Raw genomic sequence first — 21,680 nt, 5'->3', positions numbered from 1 at the left:
TTTTTCTACCTGACTAATATTTATTAAATTATCTTAAAACTTCCTTCCCAAACCTCTGGGGTCTCAAAGTTCACTTAAAAGTATATCCAGCATGTAATCCAATTTAATCAGTTCTTGCTATCATAGGATATAAATGTTGAATTGGCACCAACCCAACGTACAAATCTAAAATTGTAATTCTTTCATAGAGGATTTTAAGTTTGAATGCAGGACAGGGAAGTGATGTGAGGGGGAATTGGATTAAAATGAAATTGTTATTTGTGTCACTGTAATTGTGAGAAAAAAGGAGAGAACACTCTATCCTGCAGTGCATCAAATGTCTCTCCAATTCAAAGTGTGATTAACCTTTTGTACAGGGCACAGATTATGGCCTAAATGTGATCTGCTTACAGATGCACTTCTGGGTGCAGCTGAGATCACTACGCAGTTGGCGTCACTACATCTAGCCCTTCGCCAATATTAGAAAAATAGTAACTGACTATGCTTTTTAAATAATGAAATGGGTTTCATTCTTGTACTTTCAAAGATATTTTTACTCAGCACTGACTAAGTCCCTACCAGATATTTCAAAAGAACTATCATCCATTGATAATCAGGATCAATGGATCAACAAAGACTTTGGATTATGAAAGGATTCTAACTTGTTTAATAGTTTGTACCATGGTTTTTATATTTCGCTAATATAAAAACATATCTATGCATGTTTTAATGGTCACAATCAAATGCACTTATTTTGATATTTTTACTTGTTTTATATGATTAAAAAACATATTGGTATAATTTTTTACTTTCTGGCTTTTTGAACAAATTATTGTCACAGGAAACAGTTTAACAACATATTGTCGGTTCTATTAACTGGAGGATGTATCTTTTTTTTAATCACAATGTGTTTATTTAGTCACTTATTTATATACTCAGACACATGAATGAGTTTACAAAAAGCATGCTGTCATACATTTACTGTAATTTGGAACCTTTCAAGATGGATTCCCTGCTGAGAAGAAATTTTCTGTCACTGACAGCGCCTCACCTGTAACACAATAAAAACATTAAAATCTTGGGGAATAACATATTTAAAGTGCTTAAGGAAAGGTCAGGCATTTTAAAGTTTATCTATTGTTTTCTTCATTTTATTTCTTTTTTTTTTCTTAAAGCAGTTGGCAGAATAAAAAATCTGATACTTGACAAACAAAGAAAAAACTTGACAACATTAAAGTGATTGAATAACAAACTGTTAAACAGATGGATGCAATCTGAACAAATTAAAATATTAGTAAAATTAAATGTAATTATGTTTAAATAAACACACATGTGAAATAGATTCATTTAGTTTTAGGCCTTTGTAATTGTGGCCATTGAAAAAAAAAGTATCACAAAATGAGAACATAAAAGCTTTTATCAACTATACATCATAATCATCAAAGTAAAAACTTGAATATATCACTATAATAAATGTTAGTGTTTCACTTTTTCATTTTTATTTTTTTATATATAAAAATAATAGTTTTAACAAGTTTTGTCTCAGGCCAAAGGACATTGACATGTTGCGTGTCTCTCCATGGTAATGCTGCTTCCTGATCTGGTTCTAATCAGGTATGCGACTTTTTTTGGTTTAAACTTTCTTCCATGTTTGACTGGTCAGTTACCGAAATACAGAAAACATATTCAGAGTGCAGACTTTTACATATGGATATTTGCAGCAGATATGCATACAGAAGCATAAACAGGCTCAGAGGACAGAGACAGTAATGTGGTTCCAGCTGATGAAAGTGTCAGAGGGCATGTGTGGTCAGCCATAGTGCATTTTGTTGTAATGGTGTCCCAGTTGTTTCGTCAGAAATCAATGGGAGCCATGCGTGGCGAGCATGGGGAGGTCAAGGTTTCGTCTGTTTAAATATTTCATTCTAGGAGCACGTCAGGAGCTTTTAAAGATCACCGCACTGCCCTCTTTTCTTCTGCCATGCGTGTGCTGTGCAGACACAAAACCACACGTTCATCTTTTTTAGGGGTTACAGTAAAAGCATTGCTTCATAAGTTTGTGAATGCAATACACACACATGCAGACACATGGACACGTTTTCATGCATGGACAGCACTGCATGTCCATCCAGGCTCAGGTCAGAACTGGGTTAAAATCAATTCATATCAATTATTAAGAGCCTGGGTATCCAAGTAGTCTCATCCAATGTGCTTCCCCTTGTGCCTTCCCTTGAGCAACTGGCTGACCTCTGAAAACCTGAACATCAAATGGCAGAGAGGTTTTTTTTGTTGTTTTTTTTAGTAAATTACAAGGCTATCAGGAACTAACTTAGTTTTGTTCTTTATTTCAAAGTACTGTAAAAGGCACCTCAGCTCAGAACATTTATATGACAAAGTCCTTTTAGCAAACACTGTGGGAAGAATTTCTGAAGTCACTGTCATCTTCGAGAAACCAGTTTGTGAAAGTTTAAATCTTTGTCATATGGTGCACTACTCTTCTATAAATATTCCTTGGATACAGCAACAATACTTTAAGCATTTCAGTGATATTCAGTCTGTACTAAGGGTCCCAAACAAGACAATATTTGCTATATCATTGCACCATTTGCAGCCTGAACTATGGAGATAAAGGCAGGATGGATCCCTGCTTTTATACTGTTTTTCTGACCCTAAATTCTGACCCTACCACAAGAATTTCACAGCTGTTATGTCATTAGCTAACAACTGTCCTGTCAAACCAATCTTCCCATTCTTCTTTGACCTCTGACATCAACAAGACTTTTTACTGTCACACAACTGTTCCTCCTTGATACATTTTCTCTTTTTCAGACTGTTTTCAGTCAATGAGAGATGCTTGAAAATCCCAGCGGATCAGCAGTTTCTGAAAAACTCAGATATCAGCTCCTAACAACCATGGCAAAATCAAAATCTCAAAAATCTCCTGTCTTCTCATTCTGATGTTTTAAATTCAGGAAGACATCTTCAGCACGTTTATATGGCTTGAGTTATTGTCATGTGATTGGCTGACCTGAATTTGTGTTACTGTATTTAGAAAAACATTTTGGCTCTTTGTCTTCAAGTAGGTTGGCAAAGACAATAAAAGACACAAGAGCATGATGGAAAGGTAACAAATGTCTGGAGATTTAGTAAAGGTCTCTTAGGTTAGACCTGTATAAAAACTGTCCACCTTGGACTTTTCCCATGTCACATACTGCATAAGTGAATATTGATTAAGGCACCACTTCTCTTTATTGACAATGAAAAACTTCAAAGGAGGTGTTTTTATTATTTATTTGATCCATGCTTTTTTCAGAATTTAATAAAGTATCTTTTAGTATGCTTCATCAACTGCAGTTTGACATGACTGGAGCATGAAGTTCAGCAACAATCACCAGTCATGTCCTTACCTCCAGCAGAGGACATGTCAGGGTGGGGCCAGAGTGACCCAGATGGGCCTTTCTCAAATCAATGTTTGCTACTCCTAAGCGTGCACAAGAGGACAGACAGACAGACGCACTAACATACTCAGATACGATGGCTATGCCTTGGTCGATGGGCCCCTGGGCTGGTCTGAAAAGGCGTCACATCTGAGAAGCATGTCGTTCCAGCCTGATGAGCAATCTGCCTCATCAAAAGACCTTTATCCCAATCAATAAGGCTTTCGGCAAGGGAGCTCCTTGCCGCCCGTCCGCAGTTCCCACCTCTGGGTCTCTGTCTGTGCAGCTCAGCAGGGGACATATTGGTGTATGTGTACACTGTGCATGTCAGATGGGAGTTTTTCTTTCGAGCCTGTACACTAATAAGCCTGGATGCTATTTTTTTCAGACTTGATGTTTGTGCATATGTATGTCACAGGTGCCACTTTGAGTTCAAGTCTGCATGAGTCTGACAGCTGGAGCGTTTCTTATGTGTTTGCCGTGGAAGTCCATATTGAATCAAAAGCATGTCATTGTTTTTGTGTGTTTTTTGCTGACAGATGCAAGAATGGGAAATGATAAAAAAATATATGTCATCCACCAGAGGTGTGCCAATTCTGGTGAGCTCAGGCTTCTTTTCACAATTCTCTAAACACTACTTACTGTTTTGTTTTTTGTTATTTTAATATATTTTCGTTTTGAGCTTTGTTCTCCATCTACAAAATGTCTTCAATTAACCATGGCAACACATTTGGTTAAATAAATACATTAATAATCTCTGTGATGTTGACATATTGATGTTAAGGAGAGGTGTTTTCCATGTTTTAACACTTGAGACTTTGAGAGGAAGTCATAGCAGTCATCTCATCTTGGTGGAAAGTTCTGGCAAGGCTTATTGAGTCCAAATAAGGAGTTTGTGCTAATAAAGTGTTTCCACTCTAAAATAAAGGCTAAAAATCTGCTTATCTCAAACTTCCATTTGTGGTTAAAAAAATCTAATTATCAAACATTTGTTTATTTTCAACTCCTCATGGAACACATAGCAAGAAGTGGATTTTCATACAATAGTCTGATACAGGTAAAGTTTTTATTTTACTTTAAACCGTTAAAGACTTGTAACATAATAAAATAATTATAAACTTTATAACAAATAGTTTTCTTCTTGTCAAGAAGGAAATCTTTTCATTCGTCTCAGTCTGGTATACTTAAAACCCCAAATGCCCAGAAAAACCTCCAAAGATGTTTGCATCATTCTCCTGAATGGCACCTCTGTGCAACAGGACCATTCCGTTTGCAACCTCTCAGCAAACTATGGCATTCATAAAAGGTGCAAATGTAAAAAACTGGCAGCGTATTTAACTTTATTTCAAATGAATCAAATTCAGATCCACTCATACTGTCTCATTGCTGCAATAGTAGCACTTTGACCAACTCTGCAGCTGCTTGACCAGCATGACAAAACACTTGGCTTTAATCCCTGAAATTGTTGAGACTTCTAGATCTGTTGTAAATTTTGAAAACATCAAATTGTTGGTAAAAAGTTGCACTAACAAGCCTCTACAGTGACATAAAATTCAAGCTGATAAACTGTTTTCACATTTCGACGTGTCAATATTGTATTAAACTACATAACTGTTGGTATAAAAACAGTTTAAGTTTGTACAATTTATGGTTTGAGTACATGAATAATTTCTCTTGAAGAAACTGCCATACTCTGAGTGTATTCAGGCTGATAGACATTACAGGAGAGCTGAGCTTTCATCTCTTATCTTGCTCATCCCACAGCTCCCACAGGGCACTGGCTAATTAGCCTAATAAAAACACTAGCCATTTTCCTAAGGTAAATTGAATTGACTTGTCAATGGTGTACATCAATACACATAAGGAGCTTTACTTTGTGGGAAGAGTGTTAAAGCTGCCTCTCTGTGAGTACAAAGTGAGACATAGGATTGAACAGAGTTTATGTCACAAGATTTCTGCCCCTTAAACAAATATTAATAGCATAGCATTGAAATATTTGCTGTTTTAAAGTATGCAAAAATGAAAACACTTCTGATTGTGATATCTATAATATTGACCACATCATTTATAGAAAATGTATTAGTCATTACTTCGCCTGAATTAAGTAATAAAATCAAGTAACCATTTAAAGAGAAGTCTGGCAACACAAAGAAAGCTAAAAAATATTAAAAAGCAAAACAAAACAACAACAAAAAAAACATTTTAAAAGCTTTAATCCAACTTAAACTAAAGAGTATACCTTAGGCAGGGTCCCCCTCTACTACAAAAAGTTTACATTAATTCCAAAACTGAAAGGTATTGTTATGAAGGTAGATTCTGAAATGTTTATTCAAATTAATATCCCCATAACTAAATCAAAATAGGAGGCGATGAAAAACTGTAGATTGTGTTTACTCGGGTAATATTTGTCAAAAAACATCTGACTTGTAAACCAGCATGCACTTTTTCCACAGCAGTGTGATGCATCTGAATTTAGAAAAAAAATTGTTGCCAGCCTCAGAGGAAGCTGTAAATGGAATGGCGAAATGCTGCTTGGCCGTTTTGGTGTTTGCATTTGGCTGAGTGATCTCTATGAAACAGTCTCTCCTCTTTTATTGCAGCCTCCCTGCCTCACCCTGTTAATGTTAATGGAGCCAGCTGATGTTTTAATAAATTAAGCTTGATTATGAAGATTGTCGCCCCTTTGATTCTAATGGGGTCTTAAACAAGCTCTGCCGTGATGGCATAATCATAAAACGAAATCATGGAATGTGCATATGTGGGATGTTAGCGCACCGCTGCTTCTGACTGTCTGTTAGGATGTGGACTGAAGAGAGCGTGGAAGGACACACAGATACTGTGTCTTCTGTGGAAGAGTGTCAGACTCACCCTTCGTGCGTGTGTGTGTGTGTGTGCGTGTTTGTAGGTGTGTGTGCGTAGGGGGGGTTCAGACTGTTCTTCTCCCTCAGCCATTAAGCTCCTTCCTCTGGGCTCTCCCTGTGGTGGTTGTAATGACTTGCAATCAGCTCTGAGTGTATCTTCATTGAATTGCCGTATCTTTCCAGCCTCACTAAGAACAGCGGGTTATTACTGATCTAGGGAGTCTCTTGACACCAACCCTACTAAGTAGTTAGTTCGGTTATTAAGTGTACTTAATTTATTGTCCTCTATTATTTCTGTTAGTGTGCTGCTTTAGAGAAAGAAATTGAGATATGACAAGGGAACGCAATCTTCTTCATGGGAAATCACAATACATTAAACTTCTGAGAACAAAGGATTTTTTTAAACATAGATTAGGGTATAGATAATCAAAATGTAGGATTTCAGTCTTAACATTTCTGGTGTGCTTTGTGAGAAATCAGAAAATATGGTAAAAGACAGCGCTTTCCCTGATATTTTAGACACCAAATGGTGAAACAAATAGTAATATATACACAAATTTGCACAGCAATTTAGTAAAAACAAGAGCTGCATGAGAAAAGAAATATAAACATCAATCAAGTCTATTTGTTATTACGCTCAACTGGAGAAGCAAAATAAAATAAATGTGATGTTCCATATGATGAGGCCAGTATATACTGGCCAAATGGTAAACACATTATGAAATAATATAAAAGCTGAGAGGTAGTATTTTATTTATTTAAAATCGAGATTAAAATTTCAAGGGGAAACAAAATTGATCTAGGAATAACAAAATCAAAACATTTTTTAAAGCATAAAATTTAATTTTAGATAAATGTTTGCATATTTAGAGTGTAAAATGCATATATAATGCAACAATATTTAGATTTAAAACAGATCTATGTTAGGATGCGCAGTTGTCTGTTTTTAGTGAGCCAATCACTGAGTGAGAATGTACAATATATATTTCAGTATTGAAAGTGTAATGCAGATACAACATGGATGTTAGGTATGATATGAAGTTATTAAAAAAAATGCATGTGTTCTTTATTTTCTCACTGATGGTAACACTTTACCTAAATCTAATTTTGCAAACCAGCTTTAATAAATGTTTCCCGCTGCCTTCAGCTCAGGTTGACTGGCAGTCCTTTGCTCTGTCTCCGTTAACCTCTCGACCTCTTCTTCCTCTGTGGTTTACAACTGTACCAAAGGAGTTTCAAGCAATTTGTCAACAATACATTAAATATTCATACCAAGGGCAACAACACATGTGTTGCTCAAGGAAACAGTAGAACTTGTTTGCAGGGAAATGCTGTCTCTCTAAATATAAAGTGTCAAATTTGGTGCCAATTTGGTTGAGCAGTGCAGTGGTTGATATTAGCAAACGTTAGAAAAGAAAATAATATGGAACCACAGTGATGTGTTGTTTTGATGTCCATTAAAACTTTTAAGAATGAAACTAATTTATACATTTGTTTTTTTAAAAGCTTTCAGTGAATTTAATTAGATATATTTAAATTTTTGGTCATTCTCTGAATGCTCCTTATACAAGATCAAAATGCATAGATAAAAGGTTCAGGAGGAAACAAGATATCCCTCTCCCTAGAGATATTACCAAATCAAAATGTATATCTAGTCCCTCTATTTGTTTTTTTTTTTTTTTCTACAACAGTGTCTCTTGTCATTGATATGCCTCAAAAAACTCAAAAAGGAGCCATATCATGATTATATGCTCAAACCACCACTTTGACTTCTTTCAGCTCCTGACAGTCTGACAGAAGCGAAGCTGCTGGGCCCTCTGGCCCAAGGAATGACGCGGGCAAAGAAGAGATTTTAACCGGCAACAAACCAGTTACAAGACAAACTCCTACCTCTTGAGTCACCGTCGCTCATCCATATGAGGAAGTAGCTACTCTTCATTTGTGTGGAGAATCACCTGAGCTGGCTGACATGCAAACCAAGTGGCAGGTGACGGTAGAGACCTGGGCATGATAAATTGGTGATGTAGTGTTTCGGTTGACCTTTCTGTTTCTTTGGTGGTGTTAGTGGACCAGGATGCTTTATCACAATTTAAAGTCTGTTGCTGTCTTTGTTTATTTTTCTTAAAGTAAACAAGATTTTTCTTTTTCCGCAAGTTTTAAAGAGGGAAATTCATCTGTCTAGGGTTATATAAAATAGTTATCTTTATCTTTTGTTCCCATTTGCTGCCTTAATAATTTCCATACATTTATTTAACATTTTCTCCTTTTTGCATACATTAAAATGAAAGATCAAGTTCCCACATGTCCATTACCTGCACAAAATCAGCATATCACAATACAACAGCTACACAGTCAAGGCAAGATGAAATAAATACACTTTGGTGAGTATTTTGATTAGATTAATAGATGTTAAGGTGAAGCTGAGTCAAAAATAGCTAAAACATGTCTTCAGTAGTTGACTCTTGGAAATTTAATGTGGCTTTACATGGAAAACATGGTGTGGAGGCAGATAGTTTCATCTGCATCCTGTCTGCATTTTCAGGCTCTGTTTCTCCCTCTCTCCATCAGTCAGTGCATGTGTCCCGATGAGTCTCTTTATAGAAATGTTTGAACGTCTGGATGTGTATTTCTGCCACCTCCCTCCCTTTCCACTCCTCCCTCTCTTCCCGACTCCCTTTCCATCTCTCTCTGATATACATAGCAATGACCCCTGTCTCAGTCACGCTGGCACCATGCTGTGAATACCATCTAAGCAGAAAAACAAGTGGAGATTGTTATGCAAATGGCTATGTGGTGGGCCATGTGCGGGAGAGAAAAACTGGCTATGTTTGTGTCCTTATATGTGTGCTGGGGAGGCGGTGGGGAGAGAGCAATGAAGATACAGAAACAGGGGGAAAAAAGGAAAAAGGAGGAGGAAAAGAAAAACATCAAAAGACAAGACAAACAGGCAGAAGGCAAGACTTATTAGAGATGCGGTAAACAGACAGGATGGCACGATAAGATGATCTTTTGAGCATATTTAAAGAAATAAAATCTGCCATGGTCAGGTACTCTGTACCTGCAGGATGTGTTTACCATGTGAGCTACAGTCACTGATCAGCCAAAGGAAACTGACTGTCTGCATGCTAATAAGTCCTCCTTTGTGTAGAGGTGGGGATATTTTTGCATCATATAACCGATGTATGTCGGTCTTGATGTCTTCTTGGAAATACTGACTTTCTTTTCTTTTTACTGTTGACATCTAATTTACACCCATGCATCTAAGTACATACTCAACTACTACATGCTCAGCATAAAGAGATTGTAGGTAATGCAAGGAGATGGCAGGTGAGTTTGCTGTTTAATTGTTATTGCTCTTCACGCTGGTGTTGCTTCACTAAGCAAAATGAAATGGCTTTACAGGGAAACATATATTTATATTTCGTAGTAAAACAAGAAGAAAAAAACATCCATACCCAAAGTTTTAGACGCATATCAAGAGAAATTTAGATGAACAAATCTCAGGAGTTTTCTGAAAATAATAAACTTTGTAACGGTTTAGAGCAATGGAAGTACTTGGTTTAGGATTCAAACATATATGTCATGAATGCATCAATTAACCCAATTAAAACTCTCTCTCTCTCACACACACACACACACACACACACACACACACACACACACACACACACACACACACACACACACCCACACACACACCACACACCCACACACACACACACACACACACACACACACACACAGACGAAACACATCTTTCTCTGAAATAACTTGAACCTGCCAAAGTTTACTAGTATTTCTTGTTCAGATTTTAATTTTGACTATTGACACAGTTGTATATAACATATAATTAAATAAATAAAAATGTCATCAAAACTTTACAATTTAAAATTCTGTGACAAAACTATTTGCCACAACTACTGTTATTAAGCTACCTTTGCAATTAATTATTTATTGCAAATTGAGCCAATGAACTGAACTTGTTATAAAACAATATACTTTTCTACAATGTCAAATTTTAGTTGGTGCAATTAATTTTATTGAACTGGGCTAAAGTTTAGTTAGGTTAGCGCAATTGTCTTAAGAACAAAGACAATTGTTACCTTCTTAGTCAATACATATCCCAAAAGATCTTAAAAATTGAAAATAATGCTGTCAATAAATCTTTACATTGTGGTAATTTTTAGAATAAATTGTTATTATTTTATATTATTGTCTGTTTGTTCACAATGGAGAGCTGGTCTGTTCCCAATAACATTTCAAATGACTTTAAGTTAAAGAACTGTTACTTCAGAAACTAACTTCTTTAAGCTGGGAAAAAGCATAATTAAAACACAATACCTGACAAAAGATACAGCACAAATAAAAATAAATTCCCTTTGCTCATACTCAACAATTTACTAGTTTGTGGTCTTATTTCCAATTTGACATTCTTGTTTTGTCATAGCATTTCTTCAATATGTTATTTATAAATGACACATTTATACTTCATCCTTGCTTTTTGTAGCATACAAGGAGTTTGTGGACTGTTCTTCGGTTCACTAAAGTTTGTTTGATCGGGTCCAATTTGGTTTCTTTTGACATTTCAGCACCTTACTTTTGTTAATTTCCATTTGCTAGTGTACTTACTTTTTACATTTATTGAAGCCTGTAGCATTGCACTTTTCCAAAATCCTGATTAGACAAATTTCCCCCACACTTTCGTAGTTTTTACCTCACATATATAAACAAACTCTCTGACTTAGTTTCTCTTTCTCTTTTTTTACTCCTTCAGTAGCAGACATGCTTGATCATTATCCAGCAGCACCATCAATTATTAGGTCTGGTTTATGAAATCCGAGTGCAATTTGCTACCAAACACTCCAGATGTATCACTGTTCATATTGGACACTTATCCAGCTCTGTTTTTTTTTTCTTCTTCTTCTTTTTGTTTTGAGGGGTTGCTTTGTCTTGACTGAAACTTGCATCAGTTTACATCAGCGACAGACACAGCAGCAGACTGGACCTCCCCAAGCCCTGCACATACCTCACCTCCACAGCTGTGAAAGCTGGATCAATGTACACATTGTCACCCGTCATAAAGGCTTTTAGCAATTCTGGAAACTAAATCGGAGAACTTATTTGGAACTCATTGTTGCACAGCATAGATGTTAAGGCTGCTCTGTGAAATTGTTAGCCTGAGATGAGCCAACAGTGGCACAAATATCATTTACAAGTAATATGAATGATAATTAACAATATCATGATCTTATTGCAAACTGATGCTCTCATGTTTGATACACTCATGTTTTTTCCTATAAATAATTCAAAATGTGCCTTCTTTGCAGAGCATTTTTGCAAAAATCAGCATTCAATAAACTGTTTGGAGAAATTTCAACCCCAAAAATTCAAATATACAGGCATGTGCATTTTAATTAGATTTCGCTACATCTCCAGACAGTATGTAAAATTAGCTATCATGAATGATCTGACAAAACATAACATTTTTCTGATAGCAACACATTCTTGAATGCCTCTCCATTTTCTGAAAAATGTGGCTATTAGTTTGAGCCTTTACTTCCTGTTTAGTACAGCTATGTGATCATGAGTTAGTAGTGACACTAACTAGCCTTGTGCAACACTACTGTTATTGTTGTAAAGAAGTACAATGAAATAAAACTGTATCCACTGCATATTAGAATGATATAATTCCACATTGCACTTTTATTAGGAATTTTCAAAATCATGATCAATAACAAAGAAAACGAGAAATAGTGAAATTGCAATTTTCTTTTTCCCACCAAACAATGAAATGAACCTTGTGCCTCATGTGGATCTTAGGGGGAAGAAGTGTTACTCCAGTTTCAACCTTTTTTTTGAATTTTCATTATAATTATGTCAATATTCTCCCAAATGCAAACAATTCCAGTCCAGACAGAAAGTAATACATTAAAAGACCATTACCCCCCCCCCCCCCCCCTCCATTCCCACTCTGTTCATTGACACAGATCTCATGCACATACACGCAGCAGTCACCCCTGTCACCCACCCCTATCTTGTCCCCACCCTCCACTCAATAAAACTTTTGGCATGCCTGAGGTGTTGTAATTGCCAGCCGGCTTGCCATACCGATAGACTCCTCTCAGTCCTACGGGTCAAGAGTAATTTACTGAGCTGCTAAACGACACCAGTTTTTTCCCTCTCTTTCTAACCAGTCCAATCCCTCCTCCCCTGTCTCCCCCAGCATCCATATTGGAATTCCCATCCAGGCTGTATTACAAGCTGAGATGATGGCTTAATCCCTTGTTAATTAGGGACAACATCTCCAGCAGCTGAGGCTAAAGCGAAGAGCATCGAAGGCTCCTGAGATGCGAGGGCTCTGGCCAAGCTTGTGGCCTCGTCGGAGACTCTGGCTCATTCTCAAAGAGCTGGCTGTGGATGGCGGGGGAGAGATGAGGGCTTGGATCTCTCACTGGATGAGGATTAAAAGGGCCTGCTGCCTAATCCCCCACTGATGGCCCTTCTCGGCTAATGGAACTTGGACAACTGGGCAACCGGATGCTGCTGTTGGCTCAGCTCTCACCTAAACCACTTCCTCTTCAGCTGGGTCAGGGTGTCACTGTGGCTGTGCTACTTGTTCATCAGAGAATTTGTTTCTGTTGGCCTCAATTGTTAATTTAGATCATTCAAAGTAGACAAAATGTAATTCCTTCGGATATGCTGACCGATTTACAGTGGGGTCTTTCTGGTCACAATGTGTTATCCTCTTTTCTTGACATCTATTGCTTGAACAAGTGCATCTTAAAGAATGAGAGCACCATAGAAAATGTAATTTCCTTTTCAATTCAATTGTAAAAGTGAAACTCATATATGTCTGTGAGTCTTTACACACTGAGTGAATTTTGAGTATTAGAGCTGAAGAAACGCCCCGGCGCCAGGCCGTACCCTTAAATGGGAAATTGTTAGTCCGCCCTCACAAATTCTAAGGGAAAACAAACAATCCAAAATTAAAGGACAGCAGGAAGCAGTGATTGAACTGCGACGCATAAGCCAACACTCAAGGTCAAATCCGAAGGATGTGGTGTTGCCCTGCAGCGTTGAATAGCCACACTCCCAGGCAATGCTACTACCAGAACATCAACAGTGTGGCCCACAGTCACCAAATAATGGAGCACATGGGCCCAACACACACACCTGGTCACACAACCAGGAAATTGACACTTAGCTGCCACCCTGGCAGCTTCCCTTTTGTGGAAGTTTAGGGCATAAGGAGGGTGTGAAACCTTGTTGTGCCACCTGTTACATTTACCATAAATTGTACTAATGCAGCATAGCATAGTCTTTTGAGAGGTGGTAAAAGCAAGATTTGCCCTTCATCTCATTTGCAGTGTTGGGTCTGGTGTTCCTCAGAGAATACTCTTGACAATAGTCCATGGTTTTTTAAAGGAGTTTGAAGCAGATGAGTTTGCTGGCCAGTCAGTAATCTGGTATTGGTATGTTTGACTGTGCACATATTTTGCACCTCCTACCAGCATCTCCAAGACGTTTGTAAGCAGAGAGAAGCTTGAAGTGCTCTAAAATTTCTTAGGTAGATGGTTGCACTGTCATTGGACTTGATGGATCAACACCAGAAGATAACTTGACTCCATGAATTATTACTGACTGTGGCAGCTTTTCATCATCCACGTTTGTTTAGACTGTATTATGGTCATAAGAAAATATTGATGTAAAAAATCCTTTATTTCTTTTATGTAATTTTAACATGCTTGTAGATAAATAAATACATTTATATTCACATTTATAAATATACCCCTGTGTAAAAAGTATGAGGAATTGTCTTAGTTCATGAGTAGAGCTCACTAAAACAGTGTTTATTCTTAGTCGTGTGAAAGAATATCAATGTGCAAAAAAAACGTACCAGTAGAGCTAAAAAAGGACTGGAAAATGCATTTTCTTACGTTTGCTTTTTTGGTGGCAACAAAAGGTCATTTTTTATTTCCTTGGTTAAACGTACTGTTACAGAATACTAGCTGTATTTATGATGTGTTGTACTAAGTTCCTCCTACTTAGAAACACAGGCTCCCTGGGAGCTCCAAACTCTTGGTAATTATCCCGCACCACACCACCTGCTGTTTCTCTAAATGTGCGTCCACTTGCACTAGAAAGAGGTATATTACAGAGATAAGGCAGAGGAACAAAGAGGAAATTTAAAAACATTAAAGAAAGATGTCAGCTAGATCTTTGAAAATGATCAACTCTATGCTTGAACAATGTTAGAAACAAAAAAAAACAATCAATGGTCCTTAGAATGGCATCAAAAAAAGTAACAAGTTTGTGTTTTCAACATGAGAAAGTACAGGACTGCCTGGAGATATGTTTACAGAAATACAGTTCTGAAGTCTGCAGATATTAGAAGCACATTCCATTTCAAATACTGCCATACAAGAGAAATTCAAGAACTATTACTGCTAAAATACTAGAAAATATAGATTTTTTATAGGTCACTCATGCTATCCACAACATTTATTTATTTATCTTTAAACTAATGCATAGGCTTCAGCAAGAATATAGAATGGACGTCTGGTAAAGTTTTTTTTCAAATATTTTTTTGGGCAGGCTACTGTAGATTTATTGTTTTGTTTTGTTCTTCCAAATCTTACACTGGTTTAATAAGCTGACAAAAACTCCCTAGACTACTTAGTCTGTACAAAATGCTGCTGCCAGACTTCTGATTAATATTCCAAATTTTCTCATGTGACACCACTGCTAATGCAAATGCATTGACACTCACAAATCACAGTACAAAATAAACAGCATTTCTCTACAATTACAATATAATTGTTTGCAAAAAAATGTCTATGAAGTAAAGTGAAGAAAATGACTTTAGTAATAGAGCATGTTGATTGTTTCAAAACCTATGTTGCTTTTTCACATTAGGTTTAATCATTTTTCACTGCTCAGTGTATTCCTGGCAGTATGTGCTTCCTGCGCAAGGCAACTCTGGTCCGGCCCATTATTATGCGCCTCGTCAGCAGGCAAGCATCAGCCTGGTTGCACTAACCATTGTCACTCCACAATCAAATTAGCCCTGCTGATGAGGCCTGAGCTCTGTGACCTCCACATGCCCAGTCACTTCCCTGCCTCACAAAAGACAAAGAAGATCTAAGAGCTGAATTCTTCAGGGATGACAGGGGTTCACATACTGATTTCTGATTAGGTTAGCTCGTCCTTTTATTTATATATATATATACGCCATGGAAGTAATTGAGACTAAGTGTTGACTGCAATATGTGAAACCAATGCCCCCACCAGCTGTGAACTCAGTGTTGTTGTTTATCTAAAACAAAAGTCTTTGTGTACTCTTTATTTTTTTTTAGATAAGGTTACTTCTGCTAGGTCCCAGCAACTAGCATATGTGTGACACTCAGACATTGACAGTCAGCTCAGCGTTCCCAAATCCCTCCAGACATGGCTTCCCTCCGCCTCCCTCTTTGTTCTCACATCACCTTTTGTGGATGTTTGCCTGATTCAGTGTGATGAGAGATGTGAAAGCGGATACCTGGTGCTACTTCCTTTTTGTGTGTATGCAAAAAAATACTAATAATAGTTTTATATTTGCATCCTTTAATGTTCATTACTTTCCAGCTATAGTTGAGCAGGTGAGAACTGTCACAACAGTGACAGTTTTATGTGTTGTAAACTTTTCTTTTTTTTTACAAAAGTTACATACTCCAGCTTAAAGGAGTTTAGTTTGAATGCTATCGCTTATTTTAAGTTAAATATTTTTGCTTGATTGTCATTATTTTGTAGAAATAAGTTTTCACTTTGGCATTAATGTGTTTTGTAAATTTTGCTGTTAAAAAAAGCCAAGTTTTGTTGATCACGACTGATTTGTAAAAGCAACAAAAAGTAAAACATCCAAGGGTCAATACTTTTTTATATGTGTCAACAAGTAAACTGTTTTGGACAAAGAAAGTGTATCAACCTCCTCACAGTTCAGCCAATAAAAGAGGCAGGCATGATGACACTTCTTTATTGCAATACATGAAATGGTATTAAACATTGTTTTAATCATCTTATCACAACTGCAAAAAGTTCCTAAGATCCCCACTCAGTAGTACAAACGTAATAAATTAATGTTTCCCCATTTCTGAGATATGCTTTAACAGGATCATTGTCAACAGTTTCATTATAATTTCTTGTTTTATTTAAGCTGACATTTATTTAGCAACATAAAATATTGCTTAGCATTACATGTTAAGATTATGTTAACGTTAGATAAGCAATTAGCATTACATAATTGAAAACAAATAGGCTTTGGGCACTCTGTGACATCTTCTATGTGCATGTTGGGTGCATGAGAAGAAGGGAACTAGTGGGAAAAAATCCAAAACTTTACAATAGTAAGTGAAATAATAAATTTGTTATTTGTTGGTGACCATGATTTTTAATAATACAATTTGCTGGAAATGGCCATTCCTGATATTCATCAGGAAAACTATATCATATTTTGAGGAAATGTATGAAACAAGCTTTTCTATTGCAGGAGTGTTCCAGCTTTGCCCAGCTGACCTAGAGATTTAATATGGATCAGTGAGAGCTCACTGAAAGCGGAGCATGGAGGAACACGGTAAAGAAATCTCAATCAGATCACACAATTACACTCTGGATGACTGCAGATCAGGTGGCAGCTGAATGGTCTCAGTGAAGGTTGAAAATGAGAGAGAGGGCTTCAACAGGAAGTTCATGTCCTGTAATTTTCAAACATGTTAAAAGTGATATCTTGACAGTTTGAATGTTTTTTCTTTTCCCTTTCAGACCACACTGCGGAGGAGGAATGGTCGACACTTACCCCTGTTAGCACTTAAAGAGAAAATCATCTTGTTACAGTTGCTAGGATTGTGACCTTTGGCTCTGTAATTTAACAAGTGTTTAACAGAGAAATGGAAAAGCAAAGAAAATTTAGTGTCAGGAAACATTATTTTGATAATTCTGTATCTCTGTGTTTCATTTCAACCATTAAACATTTGAAGTGTCAAATGTTTTCAAGGAATTTCTTGAAATATTAAATTTACAATCAATGATTCGAAATACAAATTAACGTCACTTTTAACACTGTATTTCTTAAAAGCATTGAATTCTAATAAAAAACTCTAAGTCTAATAACTTAAAGCTAATGTCTGTGGAGAATCCCATTCTTTATTTGTGATTAGTTTGGGTGGAATTGCTATACTTGACAAGAAAATACCAACATGCACAAGCTCACAACATGAGCATGTATTAAATACACTGATCTCAGAGGGAAATATAGCTGGATTTCATTTTTGCTGCTTATTTAAAGCTTTAAAAGTTTTACTTTTGTTCAAACTTGTTTTACAACCAACACTCTAGTTTTAGAGAGTTTGAACTGAGTGAAATTATCTGGTGGAAGCAGTTTGAAGATATAAGTATTATTATAGCAAAGCAGAAAGCCACTGACAGTTTTTGTAAGGTATTGTACACTGGATGATACATTTGTAGTTAATTGAAATGTTTGGATATTGTGTCTATGCCTTTTGTGGCTCAGTCTTTCACTGTTCTACTCCTTCGCTTCTACATTCACTTTATCTTTCTTTTTCTCTCCAGCAGCAGACTTAAATACTGATAGACCTCACTCTGGGTTTGATTAAGTCCCCGCTCTGCAGAATCAGACAGCAGACATAAATATCTGGGGGCATCTGAGAGAGAGACGAGTCAGTTAAAGAGGACTGAGTGTAGATCAGGTTTCTACCCCGGATGAAAATCAATGCGACTTGACCGGTTGCAAAGTGTCTCAACATGTCAGCTCTAAAGAGAGCAGCCATTATATCATTAGAGCTAATTTCATCTTGCTCTACTTGTGCCTTCATTGTTATTCAGTCATTTAGTGAGGATGCGCTTGGAGGTGATTCACAACTGTCCATTGTCATAATTTTCACTGGGCTTGACAAACCAGTATTGGAGCCTTTGAATTGCTACAGTGAGCCCATTTTCCCAGTAGCTCTTGGTAATTCCAATTTCCATTTAAGCAAAAGTCCAAAGACTGAAATTTTGTTCAAATTCAAAAAGACAACAGGTTATTGTATTCCCATCTGTTTATTTGGAAATCTCAAGGTCTCGTCTTTGCTTTTGTGCAGATCATGTGTTGATATTTTTTTAGTGACCTTAAGCATAAACTTGAGTGGTTTGCAACAAAGTCTCACATCCAAGAGTGAGAATTAGCTTCTCTATGCGTGAAGCAATTGGATCTGACTGGAAGAATGATGCAGGGGTCTGTCTCCTTCAGATGGACTTGTCCAAGTGGTTGCCTGAGTCTGATGTGCTAAAAGCATGCAACATGAATTTAAATGCAAGTTGAATACTTAAATATAAATCACTGTGATATTTATCAATTGATCAATTATTAATTTATATCGCCAGCTTTACTTTATTCCCTCTTTTTAATGAATAAGTATTTAAAGATGCAAATTTTCCGGGTGGTTTATCATAATGAAACCTCGCTGTTGTTTGTCTTTTTCACATGGGTAATACATTTTAATTTATGCATTAAACATATGCTCAAGGATTTGACATTAACATTTCCAATCTTTAAAAAACATTGCATCCTAATGTAATCTAAAGTTACAAACACATTTAAAGGGATTTAAGACAACTTTATTCAGCAACAGTATGTCATCAGTTAAAGTCATTGTTGAGTCATGTTTGGCTATTAAGAACTATAAATAATTGCATTAAGCAATTATAAATGGTTATGATTACTAGACGAGTAATTTAGATCAAAATGACAAAGTCAGGGTTCCACTTGATTATAAAATAAACATCAAACTAGTTCAGCCTCAGGTATTTTTGGTAAATTAAAATAATAGATGAATGGTTGCACATTTTGTGTCCCTGATGGTCAAAAGAGAGCAAGTGTTGCCTTGTGTTTCCTTCTTGAAACTCCTCCTCTTACTGCTGATGGGACCAAAGAGGGATGAAATCAAATAGTTATACTGACCTGCCGCAGTGTCAGTCCTTCATGGCTGGAGACACAACACTTGTTCTGGCAGAATCTTTACTGCTACAACTTATTTGAGATGAGGGTCTCCTGAAAAACGATGAAGAAAGCCAAATTTATTTGTTCATTTTACTTGTCCAATAACGAGTTTGTTGAGTGTGATTTTTGCTGAGCCTTATGGCAATGAAAGACGGTAAAATGTCTTAATTTTTTGTTTAAAGGTGTATTTTGTTTTAGATTAGGAAAGAAGGAAAATACCAGGAGCTGGCAGAGCAGTGCAGAAGGTCTGGTCGGAAAACTAGGTTTGTACAAGTCAAGGTAAGATTTCAGGTCTTTGTGCACTAATGTGGAAACGATTCATTAAACGGAGAATGGTGGAATCAGCCGAGAAGAATGTCGTAAATTCAGTTACTGATACCACATACAGCGTTTGACGCAAGAGATGAGAGGTTAGTTGTCAGCTGCAGCTGGGTTGAAATCTAGAGAATGATGATTTCCCCCTGGATCGTCTGGACGAAAGTGTCTCATTCGATAAGGACCCGAAAGAACTCCAGACCCAAGGACACGTCACAGATGCATTCCAGAAGATAATTTATTCTATCTGCTCAGGAATGAGATAAAAATAAAAAAATAGTTAGAAAAAAACCATTTCTTTTCATTAGTTATTCATGACAAACTCTACCTAAAATAAGCTCATGAAAACATTCCTCTTCTACATCAACCTGTTTTCCTAAAAACATGTTGAATAATCAGGCAACAGGGGAGATAATTTTCACAGTTTTATGTTGAGTAATTTTAGGATCTCATCTCTCTGGCACTGTGACTTATAATAACTTCCTATCTTCAAGCAATGCTCAAATATCTCCACTAGAGGCTCCCTGTTGAGTCAACTACACACACATTCACTCGTCTTACAGCCACACACACACGCATACATTCCCCTCATGCTGTTCCGTTCAAATAGACCTGCAGAGTGGAGAGCAGGGTGGATTGCTATTTGGCGTTGCAGGGCATTAGCCGCTGATGTCTTAACACTTGTAAATGAACCTTCCTCCCCTCCTAATCTGTCACTTTAATGCACTATAGATTTTATTTCAGCCTCTGTAGTATCACATTTTCAATAATAATCATCAAGCCGACACTGTTGTCCCCCTCCTGCAGAAATTAAATCTCGCCACCGAGTGCACAACTAATAAAAGATGTTGCTGGAGGAAATAAAAAAATAAATATGATGAATCATAAGCAGCGGGGATTTGTATTCAGATGCAAAAGACAATTACATAAAGAGTTTGAATTTATCAGCCTCTTCTCCTCTCAAAGGCTCAATAATGGACAACCACCGGCAGGCGTTTGGTGTTGCATGCTAAGAAACACACATAAACAAGCATTTATGGACATCTGCGCACATACAGAGCAAACACGTTCAAGCATTAGGAAAGCCGCAGCATCAGACTCTCATAACTGCACTTGCAACTTGAAATGTCTCTATTAGACTAACAGGAAGCGAACATATTCTGTGTGTTTCAGGTAGCTCAGACAACATCAAGTGCATCATAAAAAAATAAGGGATTGGTGTTTTCAAAATTGAGGTAATAAGGAGAAAAATATTAATGTTATATAGTAAAACATGACAAAAAAAAATAGGTCATAGTTGGAAAAAATGTTGAACCCAAGAGGACAGCTTCAGAGGTAGGCGGAGAGGTGCCTGCCCAGAACAACAAATTTGTCTTATGACATTTTTCCACTATTTTATTATCTATTTAGTCTATGATTATTATATTTTTTATTCGGAGAAAATGGTAAAATTAGACATTAGTTAAGTTTTTTTCCACATTTATTATGTTTTGGATCATAAAAATTATTTTTAAAATCTGAATTAAATAGCCATAGCAATTGCAAAAAAGAGTTTTGGATTCATGATTTCATTAATGAAGAGAAAAAAGTAATTTGAACCTGCTTCTACTTGGAACAAGTATTCCTCCACTAAACCTAACAATGTTCTGAGTGCTTTGGATCATGGGGCCCACATGATTTAAAAAAAAACTGCACTTATAAAAATGCAATCAGTTACAAAACATTAATTGATGCTTAATTTCTTTAGATTTTGTTCTAAGAATTGATTGTGATCTTTTAAAGCAGTCTTTATTAGTCTCTCTTTGTGCTTTTTGAAGGTTTTAAAAATGTTAATTGGAGGTACTAAGTAAATTGCGTAACACTGAATCAACACTTTACTGGCTGACATGTACTGAAAAACAAATCTGGAAGTTTCAAGGTACATATTCGATGTCTGGTTGAGAAAATATGCGTCTAAACTTTATGAAAAGTAAATAGCTTCATGCACAGAGTCCAAAAGAATTATCATTGATTGAGGCTTCAGTAACAGGTTGTTGGGTGCAGAAGAAAATGTGA

General features: G+C 36.6%; 1 long non-coding RNA gene across 1 annotated transcript in view; it reads left to right on the top strand.

Annotated features, from left to right (window-relative positions):
- Positions 1-17,376, top strand: part of LOC129359510 (uncharacterized) — a 108,779-nt gene extending 91,403 nt beyond the window's left edge. The window contains exons 4-5 of the long non-coding RNA XR_008605920.1: positions 16,803-16,886; positions 17,075-17,376. This is a non-coding gene — a long non-coding RNA (uncharacterized LOC129359510). The remainder of the gene's footprint in view (positions 1-16,802; positions 16,887-17,074) is intronic.
- The last annotated feature ends 4,304 nt before the right edge of the window (positions 17,377-21,680 follow it).

Source organism: Poeciliopsis prolifica, unplaced genomic scaffold, assembly GCF_027474105.1.
Source record: "Poeciliopsis prolifica strain line A6 unplaced genomic scaffold, Auburn_PproV2 SCAFFOLD005, whole genome shotgun sequence".
Lineage (NCBI taxonomy): Eukaryota > Metazoa > Chordata > Actinopteri > Cyprinodontiformes > Poeciliidae > Poeciliopsis > Poeciliopsis prolifica.
Note: the sequence above shows the minus strand (reverse complement) of the source record. Positions and strands in the feature narration are given on the sequence as shown.